Source organism: Salvia splendens, chromosome 15 (genome assembly GCF_004379255.2).
Source record: "Salvia splendens isolate huo1 chromosome 15, SspV2, whole genome shotgun sequence".
NCBI lineage: Eukaryota > Viridiplantae > Streptophyta > Magnoliopsida > Lamiales > Lamiaceae > Salvia > Salvia splendens.
This window is the reverse complement of record NC_056046.1, coordinates 4,119,565-4,135,692: the sequence shown is the minus strand read 5'-3', so window position 1 is coordinate 4,135,692 and position 16,128 is coordinate 4,119,565. Positions and strand designations below refer to the sequence as shown.

Genomic DNA, 16,128 nt, shown 5'->3' with positions numbered 1-16,128 from the left:
GCCAATTTTTTTAAATTTTAATGTCTTTGGAAAATTCTTCGTCCACTTTAAAGGTTCTTTTTATTTAGTAAATAAATACCACAGTCCTAATCTTTAGACTGGGATATTTGATATCCATAGTACAATAACGTTATGAAAGGTTAATTATTCCCCTTTTGACTTATTATAATAGTCGGCAAATTATTATCCACGCAATTATTACAATGTACAACCTCATTATAAGTCTATAACTACTAACCAAATACTAGAAAATAACATTATTAATAAATCTTGCGAAAAAGCAAAGAGACCATTATTTTAGCACGTATTTGAAGGTATTAATTCGTGCATCCGGCAGTTACCAAAGAAAGGAAAGGAGGGATATTTTTATGATTTTGGAGCAGTAAATATTGGATGAGAAAACATCTAAGATTATTTAATTACTACTCCACTACTTAAAAAATTTTACTCTCTTTGTAATCATATTCCCTAGCACAAATCAATTCATAAATCATGATAATGGTGTGACATATTATCACTTAAATATTCACATTTCAACACCAACTCCAAAAAGTATCATAATTTCCCTAAATCTAATTTGAAAAAGCACTAAAGTCTACCATATTTTTTTGTGTGGAACACATAGTACTTCCATTTTAGTACTTCCTCAGTCTTAAATTTGTAGGTCTTGCTCTAACACAATATTAAAAATAATCTCTTTGTCCAAATTAATTGATTTGTATGGAGTATTTCTTTTATGGACATCCTAAAGTAAATGAATCATTTATTCTTTTAACTGAATCAATAATTTAATAGTAGAATATAGTTTAATTAAGTCTTTAAATGTGGACGTACCTAAATGATAAAATGAGACGTAATTTCATGAACGAAAAATTAATTAAATATAATAAAAATCAAAGCGAAATCACACAAGTATTTTCTTTGTAATATTAATTAAACATCGACTCCTTATTATATACTAGCAATTACAAAAATATTTTCCTTTATTAAACATCGAGTTCGGCAAATCCTAGGTGGATATAATTATTATTAATACTATAGCATTTAATGGAATGCTCACCAACAAAAATATTTTCAACATTTTAAAAATTGACAATGCACAAAATAACCAAAAACATTACTATTTAAAAATATTTTCTTTTTAAAAAAAGGCAACGAGTGACCCACGTGGAGCTTATAGTTATATTTTTAATTACACACAGCTTTTTCCGTATTATTATCAATTTGTAATTCCTAAAATTCTGAATGTCAAAATTATCTTCCTCTGTTTCTTAATTTATCTTCCATTTCCCACCTCTCTCTCTGCTTCCTCTCTCCATCTTCACTGAAACTCCGAAAAAAGCCATATTTTAAGCGTGAGTTTTTTGGTTGAGGCGTCGCTGCATGTAACCGTGGAGACCGAGTCGCTGGCGCGTAACCATCTCCCCCTCTAAATCTCATCTCCCCTTCCTATTAGGTCGGATTTCAACTTCCTTTCTGACTCGGATTGATTTCCTCACCACTACTATTTTTGCAGCTGTTAAGTCGGTTTCCTCGTTGATTTTTTCAAAGCTCCCATCAAAATTCCGTTGCTTCCAACTTAATTTATACGATTCGAATGTTTCTCTCTGGATATGGCCGGTTTTAGTCCTCAGAAGCTCTTCTTATTCATCCGCCTTTATCTGCGCCCGCTTCTCAGCTTCATCTCCGCTTTTCTTTTGAGGTTTTCGGCGCTTCTTCATTTGCCCTGTTTTTGTAGGTCGTTCATTATTTCAACCGTTAATCATTTTTTTTGTGGTTTTTGCCGCAGGTTGCAAGGAGATGGGAGTGGTGCCTTAAACAAGAGCGACGAGAAAATAGAATTCCTTGAAGCAGAGAGGCTGGATTTTTTAGAGGATAAAGATGAGATTAGTGGTGATGAGAGTGTAAACGTCGATGGTGGCGATGCGGCGGTGGAGGAGGAGGAGAAGCCGGTGGAACATTTAAAATTCAAGTTTCCGACATTCGATGAGTTTAGCCGACTCAATAAAGAAACTGGTGATGCATTGAATTCGGAGGTGGTCCCTTGTGCAACTGTTAACATGTATCAGTTCTCATCTGCGAAGAGCTTCGTCAGCGCTTTTATTGACGAGGCAGAGACTTTCCCGGTTAAAGAGGGTGAAATCGACTGCTCGTTTGAGAAAACAGAGGCTTCTGAAGCTGGGAATTTGGAGGACTTTGATCAAACAGGTAGCGTTCGTGTTCATGATAAAGGCAAAGAAATTGAGGCCAGTGATGAAGAGAAAATTGAGGAAGAGGGATTCACCGAGAACTCGCAAATAGTTGAGGAATGTCGATTAGATTCAGAGAAAAGTTCCGAGGTTATGGATTGTGATTCGGAGTCGACTAGTTTTGATCATTTGCGTTCGGTTATGAACCATTTGGTGGATTCTTACAGCGATGGATTCTTGTCGGATGGGGATTTCGGGGGAGGATTTGATGTGGATGATGCGATGGATTCAGAAAGTGAAGTATCTGGTTTCGAAGAAACCGATGAATTTGATGAAGAAGATAGTGATATAATGGAAGAGTTAAAGAAGCTAGAAGATGTTGATAGCAATGTTGATGGATTGAAACAAGATTTTGATGATAGTGATGGGGTACGAACTAAACCCTAATGGCAAGCCCAATAACAGTGACGGCCCATCAGCCCAGAGCCCAAGAAAGAGTATCTGTTCGGCACCAAAGAGTTCGGCACGACCAAAGAGTTCGGCACGACCAAAGAGTTCGGACTCAGCCTACAGCTTGGTAAAAGCCGACCAGTCAAGCTCTCCTCTCAGATCGGCAAGAGCTGATCGGTAAAGTCCAGCAGTTCGGTCTCAGCATTCGACCGAACTAGGAGTTGGTGGACTCACGAAAGGCCTCCACGACCTCCACTATACCCACGATCTATTTAGTGGTATGAAGCAGTTATTGAGCAGTTATTGCTCACCCACGATCTTGTTAGTGGGGCTGCAAACCACGATCCTAGTTCAATGTATAAATAGAACTTAGATCTGATAGAAAAGGGTTAAGCTCTCTAGAGATAAAATAGCATATAGCAAGTCTGTATTGTAAGCTGTATTTTCGCAGATCAAGCAATACAAACCTGCCCTCATTTCTCCCCGTGGACGTAGATTTACCTCAGTAAATCGAACCACGTAAATTCATTGTGTCATAATTCTCTACCAGCATTTACTAACATCAATAATTCGCGGATCCATCACTGGCGCCGTCTGTGGGAAGCAGAGAACAAAATTTGTGATAAAGCGAATTTTTGATCCATTTTTTCCACCCAAAAAATGCATACCAGATCGCAGAATACCCGTATTCCAGCCCGTGAGAACCAGGAGGAAGCCAATCCATCCCATAGGTCGGGAAAACAGCCTAGGGATAAATCCACCACCAGTTCTCATGGCGAAGGAACAAGCCGCTCCAAAAATCGTCCCACTGAGTCTTCCCAGCAGCCCGATTTGAATGAGGCTGTTAAGCAGTTTTTGGCTGAAAAGCAGGAGGAATTCTTAACCTTCCTGCGAAAAAGCCAAAAGCAGCCGGAGACGAAAACGACGGATTCTCCTTCTCCCTCCGCACAAGAAAGTCACTACCGCAGTAGTGTCGCATCTCCCAGGAGAAAGAATCCTCAACCCCGACATATTCCAGCTCCTCCTCGGTACCGGAATCACAGGAGAACTCAATCTCCTCCATACCGACGAGATATCGGATTCGCCGTGTACGGAGCACTGAAGACTCCGTTCTCGGACGACATCACCCGAACTCCCCTACCACAGAACTACCGAACTCCGTCGATGACTTACGACGGGCTCGTGGACCCTCACGATTTCTTGGGGCGCTATCAATATAACATGGCGAACCAGGGTCTCAACGAGGTCCACATGTGCAAGCTGTTTCCCGAGCTGCTCATCGGGAACGCGAGAAGGTGGTTCGATAGCCTCCCCCAGGGCAGCATCAGATCTTACCGAGATCTAATGGATGCCTTCCACAGGAGGTTCTTTCAGAAAGCGGAAGCCCGAATCACTTCGGCTCAGCTGCTTTCCATTCGTCAAGGTCGCGACGAAAAAATTAGCGACTTTATGACAAGATTCCACAAGGAATGCCTGCAAGTAGACGATCTCAACGATCTGCTTGTCATCTCGGCATTCCAAAATGGAATCCTGCCCGGAGCTCTCTACAGGAAGCTCGTTGAGTGCGGTCCGCAGACAGCTCAGGAAATGTGGGACATTGCGGACCAGTACTCCCGGGCCGATGAGGCAGACCGTCGTAAACGGTCGTTAGACAGCTCATCGTCCCGAGGAGACAGAAGGAAGCCCGATCATAGCGATCAGGGGCATCCTCGCCGGACTCCATTTGAAAGAATTCAAAGGGCTCCGGTGCAAGACAGATTGGGACCTCGTCTCAATCCCGAGAAGCCGCCCGCTCAGTTCGTACCGCTGAACAAGCCGAGGGCGGAAATTTTCGAACTGCACTCTGACCTATTCGAAAAGCCAAAGCGGATGACGAAATCAGCCGCGCGCCGACCACAGGATAACTACTGCTCCTACCATCAAGACCACGGTCACGATACTGAGGAGTGCAGAAACTTGGCTGCAGGTATCGATGTTCTTGTGAAGGCAGGGACATTGAAAAAATACCGAAGTAAGCAGCCAAAGAAGAATAAAAAGCAGAGTGGTGCGAACTGCGCCCCTCAGGATCCGAAAAGGCAGCCGGATCCCGAAGACGATGACGAGCCGCAATATGATGGAGTAATCCAGACTATTGACGCGCTCCCTGCCGGGAAGACCAAGTCGTCCCTAAAGTCAGAACGCAGAGGCTCCAATCGAGAGGAGCCAACGCATAAAAGGCTGAAGCAGGACGAAGTGATTACGTTCTCGGCTGCTGATCCCGTCCCGGCCATCTCTCCTCACCAAGACGCCATTGTCATCCAAGCCGGAGTGGCAAACAAACTGATCCACGGTGTTTGTGGATACAGGAGCGTCGGTTAGCATTCTTTTTAAAGAGTGCTTCGACAAACTAGAAGTGGACCCAGCTCGGCTCAGTCCGGCTCCGCTTCCCCTGAAGAGCTTCACCCAGGAGGACACCCGCCCTGAAGGTATTATCAGCCTTCCGATCACGGTGGGGAAAGCGCCTACTAGCTCCAGTACGATGATTGAGTTTTTCGTGGTGAAAGCTCGGTCCCCGTACAACGTCATCCTGGGAAGAGACTGGCTCAACACAGTTCGGGCCGTTTGCTCCACCTATCACCTCACCATCAAGATCCCCACTAAAGGAGGGATAGCGGTCATCCGAGGTGACCAAAAGAGAGCAAAGGAATGTCTGCAAATTGCGCTTAGAAGTGCCGAGCAGTCAGATCGGCACCACCAAGCATAGCAATCACAGCAGCCGGAGTCAGAGGCGATGACCGAAGTCATACCGGAGCCGAACTCGATGACCGTTCAGCTGTACGAAGACGATCCATCCCGAACGGTTAAGATCGGCTTCGCGGGAACGCCCCTACTTCGGGAAAAAACCATCCAGCTCCTCAAGGAGTATAAAGACGTCTTTGCATGGTCTCCGTTGGACATGACCGGAGTGCCCCCCGAGGTAATCACTCATCGGTTAAATATTGATCCTTCAGTCCGGCCGATAAAACAGAAGCAAAGACTCTTTGCGGCAGAACGAAATCAAGTCATCCATGACGAAGTCCGTCAATTATTGAAGGCGGATGTGTTATTCGAAGTGAAGTACCCTTCGTGGGTAGCCAATCCTGTCATGATCAAGAAAAAGGAAGGAGGATGGCGGATGTGCATAGATTTCACCGATCTAAATAAGCACTGTCCCAAAGATTGCTATCCCCTTCCGAACATAGATAAAAAAGTAGAAGCTTTGATAGGCTTTGAAATTTTTTGTTTTCTTGATCTGTACAAAGGATACCATCAAGTTTTAATGGATGAGATTGACGCTTCAAAAACGGCCTTCATTACTGATTTCGGCATTTTCGCTTATAAAAAGATGCCATTCGGTTTAAAGAATGCCGGAGCCACTTATCAAAGGATGGTAGACAAGCTTTTTCGGCACCTGATTGGAAAGGAGGTCGAAGTGTATGTTGACGATATAGTCGTCAAAAGCAAAAGCACTTCGGAGTACGAGCACAACCTCAAGTCCACTCTCAACGTGCTCAAGAAAGCCAACCTCAAACTTAATCCCCAAAAGTGTACCTTTTTGGTAGATTCGGGAAAGTTTCTGGGTTGTTGGGTTTCAAAGGACGGACTCAAGGCAAACCCCTCAAAAGTTCAAGTCGTTCAAAACATGGCAATGCCGAAGTCCATACATGACGTGCAAAGGCTAACCGGATGCCTAGCCGCACTGAATCGATTCCTTTCTCAAGCAGCCGAAAAGCAACTGCCGTTCTTCACGGTGTTGAAAAAGGCACCAAAGTTCGAGTGGGGAGCCGAGCAGAAAAAGGCCTTTGACGAGCTCAAAAGTTATCTAGCCGAGCTTCCTATGCTCTCTGCTCCAACCGAAGCCGAAGTAATATTCTTATACTTAGCGGCATCGGATCAAACCATCAGCGCGGTGCTTGTACGAGAAGAAGGCCTAAAGCAGCTTCCCATCTACTTTACAAGCCGAGCATTAAGAGGTCCAGAAACAAGGTATCAACCACTGGAAAAGATTGCTCTGGCATTAGTAAATGCAGCAAGGAGACTGCGGCCATACTTCTATGCTCACAAGGTATGCGTCTTAACTGATCTGCCACTTCGGCAAGTGTTGACCAAACCGGAAGCATCAGGCAGAATCGCCAAGTGGGCTATAGAGTTGGGAGAGCACACAATTGAATATCTACCTCGGAAAGCCATCAAGGGACAAGCCTTGGCAGATTTTCTTGCAGAAGCAAAGTTCGATCAAGCAAGTCCTGTTATTGCCGAACAGAAGAATTCTGCCAATGCCGAACTAGCACAGCCCTTGGAATCCGAAGTAGAACCGCCGGACTGTTGGAGCGGATTCGTAGATGGAGCTTCAAACAAGATGGGAAGTGGAGCTGGTATTCTACTTGTCGCTCCCGACGGACACGAGGTAACCTACTCACTTCGGTTCCTATTCCCCACTACTAATAATGAAGCCGAGTACGAAGCCCTCCTGGCCGGACTCCAGTTAGCGCAAAGTCTGCTCGTCAAATCTCTCAAAGTCCATTGTGATTCACAAGTCATAGTAAATCACATGTTGGGTACAAGTGAAGCCCGTGACGAGAGAATGAAGAAGTATTTGGACAAAGCGCAAAGCATCAGCCGAAGTTTCTCCTATTTTCGGATAATCCGTATTCCCAGAGCGGAAAATAGCCGAGCAGATATCTTAAGTAAGTTGGCCTCAGATCCGAGCTCAAAGGCGGAAGAATTAATGCATCGAAGCATTGATGAAGCCGAGGTACATTCAGTATCCAGCTCGCCGAACTGGATGACGCCGATCTTGCAGTATCTGGATCAAGGACAATTGCCCGAGGATAAGAGAGAAGCTCGGAAGATCACGTGCCGAGCTCTTCGGTACGAACTTCATGAAGGAGTCCTCTTTAGAAAGTCTTACCTCCAGCCGTTATTGCGGTGCGTAGGACCAGAAGAGACGGACTACATCCTCAGAGAAGTTCATGAAGGATCGTGCGGTAGCCACATCGGAGCCAGAGCTTTAGCTAAAAAAGTTCTGAGATGGGGATATTATTGGCCAACCATGGTACAAGAGGCAGTGCAGCTCGTCAAGAAGTGTACGAAGTGCCAAATTCATGCAAATGTCCCAAGGATGCCGCAGACCGATCTGTACACTATGCAAAGCCCTTGGCCTTTCATGCAATGGGGCATAGACATAGTGGGACCACTTCCTCAAGCTCCTCGGCAAATGAAATTCCTTATCGTTGCCGTGGACTACTTCACGAAGTGGGTGGAGGCTGAACCATTAGCTACGATAACGAGCTCAAAGGCATTGGACTTCGTCTGGAAGAACATAGTGTGCCGATTTGGCATACCCCACATCCTCATCTCGGATAATGGGACTCAGTTCACCGACAAGACGTTCAAGAATTGGTGCCAAGAGCTAAACATTCAACAGCGGTTCACTTCGGTCTCCCATCCCCAAGCAAACGGACAAGCGGAAGTAACGAACCGGATTCTGGTGAAAGGGTTAAAAGCTCGGTTAGAACAAGCCAAAGGACAATGGGTAGAAAATCTCCCTCAAGTCCTATGGTCCTACCGAACTACACCCAAAACCTCCAACGGTGAAACTCCGTATAGTCTGGTGTACGGCACTGAAGCCGTAATCCCGGTGGAGATCGGCGTACCCAGTCCCCGAACTCTAAATTTCTCCTCAGAAATGAATGACGACGGACTGAGAGCAGAACTAGATCTCGCCGAAGAAAGAAGAGAATTGGCGTGCATAAAAGCAGCCAAGTATAAGGAGCAAGTAGCCCGGTACTATAACCAAAGGGTGAAAAAGCTTCAATTTCAAGTGGGAGATCTCGTCTTGAGAAACAACGAAGTAAGCCGAGCAGAAAAGCTGGGCAAACTCGAGCCCACATGGGAGGGTCCATATCGGGTGTCAGAAGTCCTCGGCAAAGGGTCTTATAAATTGACTCACATGTCAGGAGAACAAGTACCCCGAACATGGCACGTCTCCAACCTCAAGAAGTTCCACTTGTAAGAGACAAAGTCCGGTCAGTCTGTCTTGTGTCTAGTTCGGTCATAGGGGTACATGTTTTTATTTGTTTGTTTTTTTTTTTTTACTTGTATCTTTTACTTGTCGTTTTATAAAAGTTTAAAGTTTTTTTTTCTTTCGTCTTTTTCTTTTTTTCTCTATGTGTTTTGTCTCTATGTGCTTGTCGTCTCTTACAAATGGTACCAAGGTATATCGTTCTTTAAAGACTGATCCCCTTTTTAGATCGATTATTAAAGACTATTGTGAGTCCAAGCTTCTAAGGAGGATATAAGACCACAATTCAGCTTAACAAGCAGTCCGTCTGAAACGAACTGCAATAAGCCAACGATTGTGCGTCCAAGCTTCCAAGGAGGATACAAGACCGCAATTCAGCTTAATAAGCACTTCGTCTGAAACGAACTGCAATAAGGGAAAGTCCGATCCACGCGATAAACCTCGCCGAATTAGGACGACTGAGTTCGGTCAAAGAAGTTTACCTCATAAGACCGAGGACGACCATGTCTAGTCAAAGAGGTTTACTGCATAAGACCACTTCGGTTAACTGGGAAAGTCCGATCCACGCGATAAAACTCGCCGAATTAGGACAAGGGAAAGTTCGATCCCGGCGACAAAAATCGCCAAATTAGAACACAAACCAAGTCCGGTCAAAGATGTTTATTTCATCAGACCAAAGACGAGTCCGGTCAAAGATGTTTATTTCATCAGACCAAAGACGAGTCCGGTCAAAGATGTTTATTTCATCAGACCAATGACGAGTCCGGTCAAAGATGTTTATTTCATCAGACCAATGACGAGTCCGGTCAAAGAAGTTTATTTCATAAGACCAAGGACCAAGTCCGATCAAAGAAGTATACTTCATAAGACCGAGGACAAGTACGATGAAATTTTTTCGCTAAGCTGTAAATACAGTGTTAGAGGTGGAGACAAAATTTCATTTTTCAAATCTTGTTCAGCATACAACTCCGCTACCCTACTATTACAAAGGACTATTCTACTGTCCGGGGTTGCTAAAGTTGAGCCACCTATTCACAAAATCCTCTGGAAGCCGAGTTCGGTCGTTCCGAGCAGATGAAGAATAAGCAGGTCGACGAGATGCTATCCTCGACCCAACGCCTCTTCCCCGAGCCCGAGAAGTCCTAACACCTCGGCGATGAAGAGTCTCTGCAATAAGCATCTGCTGATCTTGCTCGCTCATAGTCACAACTCCTCGGCGAATTTCAGTCCGTCCCTGTCTTGACGATTCCGGTTGCTCCTGAGCCCGTTCTCGTCTAGACGTTTCCGGCTGTTCCGGAGTTCGTTGTTGACTTGGAGTAGGATTTTGAACAAGGGAACCAGAGGTTTGATCTGGAGTGCGAGCATCTGTTGGCACGATATGCCGAAGGAATCTTTCTATGGAGGGGCGCCGAGAAAGAACAATGTTGTACCGAGAAGCCCAACGCCGTAGTGATTTCACAACTTGTTGGCAAGCCGAGCTCTCCAGCGCATTGTTCCTCCGGAGTACAAGATATTCCTCCCACAGTTCGTCAACTCGACTCTGAACATCTGATATGGTCAATCCCCCGCGCACACGGATGTAATCCTCGTACGCAGTCCTCTCAGCAATGGTCGTATTCAGCTCGGCCTCCAGATCTTTCTTATCGGACTCTAAGTCCTTGATATCGGCCTCCAGCTTCACTAAACGAGCCAGAAGCTCGTCATTCTTCGTCTGATCGGCTATAGCTCTTCTCTCAGCTTCGTCTAAAGCCGAAGAGTACAGCCGTTTCCAGTGAAGTATCTCCATCTCCTTGAGTACAAAGCAGCTATTAGTTCGGCAGCTATACCGAGCAGATAGTAAAATACAACAGGAATAAAGGCGAGTACGAAAAGCTATACGAAGACAAATGTAGAGAATTTTTCATTCACAAGGAAAATTTTTTACACTAGGGCTTCAAGGCCATTTTACAAGGAAGAAACTAGACTAAGAGAAGGGAGACGAAATCATACTCCGCCTGCTTCGTCTCCGGCTCCTCGGTCTGGTACAGCTTCCTTCTCCTGGGCTACCTCAGCCTCGGCCTCGCCTCCTGCCGGCCTCGCCTCCGCCTCCTGATCGGCCTCCTTCTCCGGATGCCCGGCCTGATCGACTTCGGCCTCCCGCTCCAGCGGCTCGGCCTCACCCTCTCCGTTGTAAGTCGAAGCGGGTGAAACGGGTCCCACGGAGGCAAAGATAGCCTCCAGGTTCTCGTCCCGATCAGCTCGACAACTCCGGACTCGGTCTGCAGAAAGCAGGACCGAAGATGAAGCGAGCTCCTCAAGGAGCGGCAGATTCTGAAGCCGAGCTGCTATCTCTCGGCTGTACAGAGGCAGCACGACGTCGGCCCCCTGCTCGCCCTTATCGGCAATTAGCCTTACCAGGCTACCGACAAAGGCCGAGAACTGGCTGCTCAAAAAGAGTTTCTCCGTGTAAACACGGAGAGCCTCCCCTTGGGCAACCACGGCAGCAGCATCGCTCCGCTTCGCCTGCTCTCGCTGGATGACGAGCTGGTTTTTGGCAAACTGAGCTTCATCCTGGGCCGAAATCCTAGCAGCTCTGGCCTTCTCAAATTTAGCCTCAGCCTGTTCGGCCCGATGACAAGCAGCCGCCAACTTCCTCTGCATCTCGGCATAGTCATTGGACGCTTTGGAGGGTTCGACGGCGACGAGCTTGGAGAGCATATCATTCCTCTGAAAATGGATAAGGAAAAAAGTTAACAGAGGGCACCAAAAATACAGGACAGAAGCCAAGCCAAGGAATCAAGAAGACAATTCACCTCGGCGAAGTCCGTGGGCCATAGAAATGGCTCACAGATATGCTCCGAAGGAGGCGCCAAGACCATGTCTTTCTCTGGCGCTCTCGGGGGCTTCTGGGTCTTCCCCTTCCTATTTGCCGAAGTCGACTCCGGCTTCTTTGGACCCGAAGAGGTCTTTTGCCTCTTCGGATTCTTCTCGGCATCAGGCGCCGAGCTGGTAGCCTTCTCTCTCTCCGGCTCCACAAGCTCGGAGGACTTTCTGATAGCCTTATTCAACATGAACACTGCCAAAAAGCAAGAAAGCAAAGTCAGATTTTCTTCGTTAAAGCAGTAGAGCATAAAGATAAAGAGAAATCCTCACCCTCGGCCTCTTCGTCCGAAGACGAGATGTCGAACACGACGTCGCCCTTGACGAGCTCAGACTCCGTGTATTGTTTCCTAACTAGGGGAATCTTGTTGAGCTCGCCGTCGAGCTCGTCCAACGGTTCAGGCCGAGGGTGACGGATAACGGACTCCGGCCCTCTCCAGGGAAAACTAGGAGCCGCGGTCCTATCATAGTAGAAGAAGCGATTTTGCCACTTCGGCCACTTCGTTTTACAAAAGGCCCTAAAAGGCTGTAAAGGGATCAAGTAAAACCAAGACCCCTTCCTCTTAAATTGAAAGAATTTAAGGATCGCCTTCAAAGACAAATCCCTTCCTAACCTACGGAGTTCGGCAGCGAAGGCCGACAAGTGCCTCCAAGAGTTCGGAGTCACCTGGCCTAAAGGAAGCTGAAAAAAATCTAGTAAATCTATAAAGGCAGAAGGGAGGGGGAAACGAAGCCCGCATTCTAAGCAGGCCTCGTACACGGTGACGTAACCCTCCGGCGGGGAGTCAGCCCTGTGATCACCGTCAGGTACCACCGCCTTCCCCCCAGGAAAAGAGTATTTTTCGTAAAGGGATATCACAGTATCCTTACTCAAGATACTGTGAAAATACTCTACGGTCTTCTCCCCGGATTCTTTCCGGCTAGAAGACCCCTTACCCCCTTTCCTAACGCTACCCGACTCCGAAGAAGAAGAAGAAGACATTTTTCTTACTTTTGAAGGTGAAGATAGTCTGGAAAAAATTCTTGAAAGCGGAGAGAGAATTTTCGCAAGAAAGAGAGTATAGAAGACGCAACAGCAAAAGTGCTTCAATGATGAAGAAAGAGCGTATTTATCAGATACGGGAAAGATTTCGAAATCGTTGCGCCGTTTCGAATCCCACCTTTTCAGGAATCAACGGCCGGATTTTACTGTCGCATTTAATGCAGGCATGCGCTAGGCACGTCCCCTGACGTCAGCCTCCCCCTTACCGTTATCCAGAATGCCGAAGTGACTCACCTCGCCGAAGTGATCCACTTCGCTTTTCGGGGGGGGTAGTGATGGGGTACGAACTAAACCCTAATGGCAAGCCCAATAACAGTGACGGCCCATCAGCCCAGAGCCCAAGAAAGAGTATCTGTTCGGCACCAAAGAGTTCGGCACGACCAAAGAGTTCGGCACGACCAAAGAGTTCGGACTCAGCCTACAGCTTGGTAAAAGCCGACCAGTCAAGCTCTCCTCTCAGATCGGCAAGAGCTGATCGGTAAAGTCCAGCAGTTCGGTCTCAGCATTCGACCGAACTAGGAGTTGGTGGACTCACGAAAGGCCTCCACGACCTCCACTATACCCACGATCTATTTAGTGGTATGAAGCAGTTATTGAGCAGTTATTGCTCACCCACGATCTTGTTAGTGGGGCTGCAAACCACGATCCTAGTTCAATGTATAAATAGAACTTAGATCTGATAGAAAAGGGTTAAGCTCTCTAGAGATAAAATAGCATATAGCAAGTCTGTATTGTAAGCTGTATTTTCGCAGATCAAGCAATACAAACCTGCCCTCATTTCTCCCCGTGGACGTAGATTTACCTCAGTAAATCGAACCACGTAAATTCATTGTGTCATAATTCTCTACCAGCATTTACTAACATCAATAATTCGCGGATCCATCAGATAGCAATGTAGGCAATGTTGTTACTACCAATGGTGATGATGATGATGATGATGATGATGATTCTGAGAAGTTAACGTCTAAGGATTCATCGGTGTTGGATTCTGAGGATCCGAGCAAGCTGGAATTGCTGTGGGAGCATCAAGAGCTAATTGAGCAGCTGAAGATGGAGTTGAAGAAGGTGAAGGCTACCGGCCTCCCCACCATTCTAGAGGATTCGGAGTCCCCCAAAATAAACGACGACTTGAAGCCATGGCGGATCGATGAGTCCCAACGAGAGGATTGCATAGGCGAGCTTCATAAGTTCTACAAGAGTTATAGGGAGCGAATGCGCAAATTCGACATCATAAACTACCAGAAGATGTATGCCATGGGTTAGTTCCCGTTGCTCCCTCCGTTTCCTTATGTGATCATTATCCGTTTTCGGCCTTCTTTCTTGCAGTATTTTGCTTTTTGTTATTACATTCTTGTCTTGATTGTATGTCTAAACAGCAATGTGCCTTTGTTTATGCAAGAAAATGGATGAATTGATTTGATTATTGTTGGTGTTGGGATGAAGAGAGGTCCCACGAGATCTTGTTTGTTGAAATGTCTAGAAACAGATAAAGCATGAGACTTAGTTTGGTTGAAGGCATAGGAAGAATGAGTCGATGACACACCATTTTTGAGGTGGAGATTTGAATAGGTAGTTGGTAGTAGGCAATAAATTTGAAAAAAGTCAATGTAATAACCAATGCTTTTTGTTGGACTATTCCAATTTCTCATCAACAATAAATGTTGTGGAATCACGAGACCTAACAATCTCTTCAATTCAAACACCAAATTTTCTTTCCCAGTTTCCAAAATTTTCCTCTGTCAAACTCATACAGTCAATAGGCAGCCTTTTCCATGGCAAAAATGCTTTATTCGATGTTGTATTTATGATATTTAGATTTTATTAGTATAGGGAGTGATAATTTCATGAACATATTGTAAGTTACTACATTGATCTTGTGAGTTGTGATTCTTACTATAGTTTCAAACTTTGCTTAATGCAGGATTTCTGCAGCTAAAGGATCCTCTACAATCGATATCGAAGCAGAAACGTGCGCCAACGCTCAAATCACTCGTGTCCCAAAATTTATGGCTGTCGAAACACAAGATCCACGGGAGCGACCCGATGAAGAAGTTTGTGGAGGAGCTGCAGGGCGATCTCGAGGCAGTGTACGTCGGGCAGATGTGCCTCTCGTGGGAGTTCTTGCACTGGCAGTACGAGAAAGCCTGGGACTTGTGGGACACTGATCCACGTGGAAGGCGGAGGTACAACGAGGTCGCCAATGAGTTCCAGCAGTTCCAAGTGCTGATCAACAGATTCACCGAGGACGAGCTGTTTCAAGGCCCGAGGGTGCAGAACTATGTCAAGACACGGTGTGCTGTCCGCAACCTTCTTCAAGTTCCCGTCATACGAGGTGGGAACACGAAGTTAATCAATCTCGTGTTTTAACTATACAATGCTAAATATGACATGGCTTCATTGCAGAGGACAACTTGAAAGACAAGAGGAAGGCAGAGAAAAGAGACATGGATGAGTACATTGTTACAAGCGACATGCTTGTGGAGATCGTCGAGGAGTCAATACGAACGTTCTGGCGATTCGTCCGTGCAGACAAGGATTGTTCGGCTGCAGGGACGAGCAAGAAAACGCCCGAGCTTCCCAGCCAAGAGGAGCATAAGTTGCTGGTGGAGATCAGGAAAGATCTTCATAAGGTCTTCTTCTCCTTCTTAATCTATGTCGTATATTATGTCGAAATACGTTGCTTATCGCGTCGTGTTTTCTCGGAATGCAGAAGGAGAGGAAGCTGAAGGAGGTGCTGAGGAGTGAGAATTGCATTTTAAGGAAGATCAGAAGGTATAGGGAAGAAGATGATTCGGACCAAGTTCTGTATTTTTTCTCTCAAGTGGATATGAAGTTAGTTTCTAGAGTTTTGAATATGTCAAAAGTGACAAGGGAGCAATTGATATGGTGTAATAACAAGCTAGGTTCAATTAGTTTTGTGAATAGGAAATTACATGTAGAGCCTGACTTCTTGCTCTTTCCTTGTTAGTTTTAGTACTTTTATCCATTTGAAAATTATGTTTTTAGTGATCATTGTTATTAACTTTTCGAGATATAAGTATGGCCATTGTATTGGTAAATATTAGTGAAATGAGATATGAGATGAATCATTTATGTTGTGGTAGATGATAAATGATTAAAAGTGTGCTATCAATTAACTAGCTTTGACCACAATCAATATTATGAGATGAATAAATGAGATATGAGATGAATCTATACTTATTTCATATTTAATATTTCATTAATTATGGAGTACTTCTAATTCTGCAAAATTTCCCTGTTGCATTATGAAACCAGTTAATGGAGTACATGATTTCCACAAGTGGAAGAGCAAAAAGATGTGAAACAGCTGAGTAAACATCAATTTTGCCTATTACTTTAGTAATTAATTATAAATTTTAATTATAATTAATTTTGTTTCCTTTTAATACATTGGAGTAACAAATATGATAAAAGAAAGGGGAAAAAATGAGGATTGTGTAGTATACTGGTAAATATAAAAAAATGATTTTAAAAAAAGGTAAAAAATTGAGTGATGTTATAAATGAATAAGGAAAAGAAGGAAA

At 45.1% G+C, this 16,128-nt stretch overlaps 1 pseudogene; it reads left to right on the top strand.

The window, feature by feature from the left end:
- Positions 1-1,166: 1,166 nt before the first annotated feature.
- LOC121767111 lies at positions 1,167-15,595 on the top strand (annotated as a pseudogene).
- Positions 15,596-16,128: the final 533 nt, after the last annotated feature.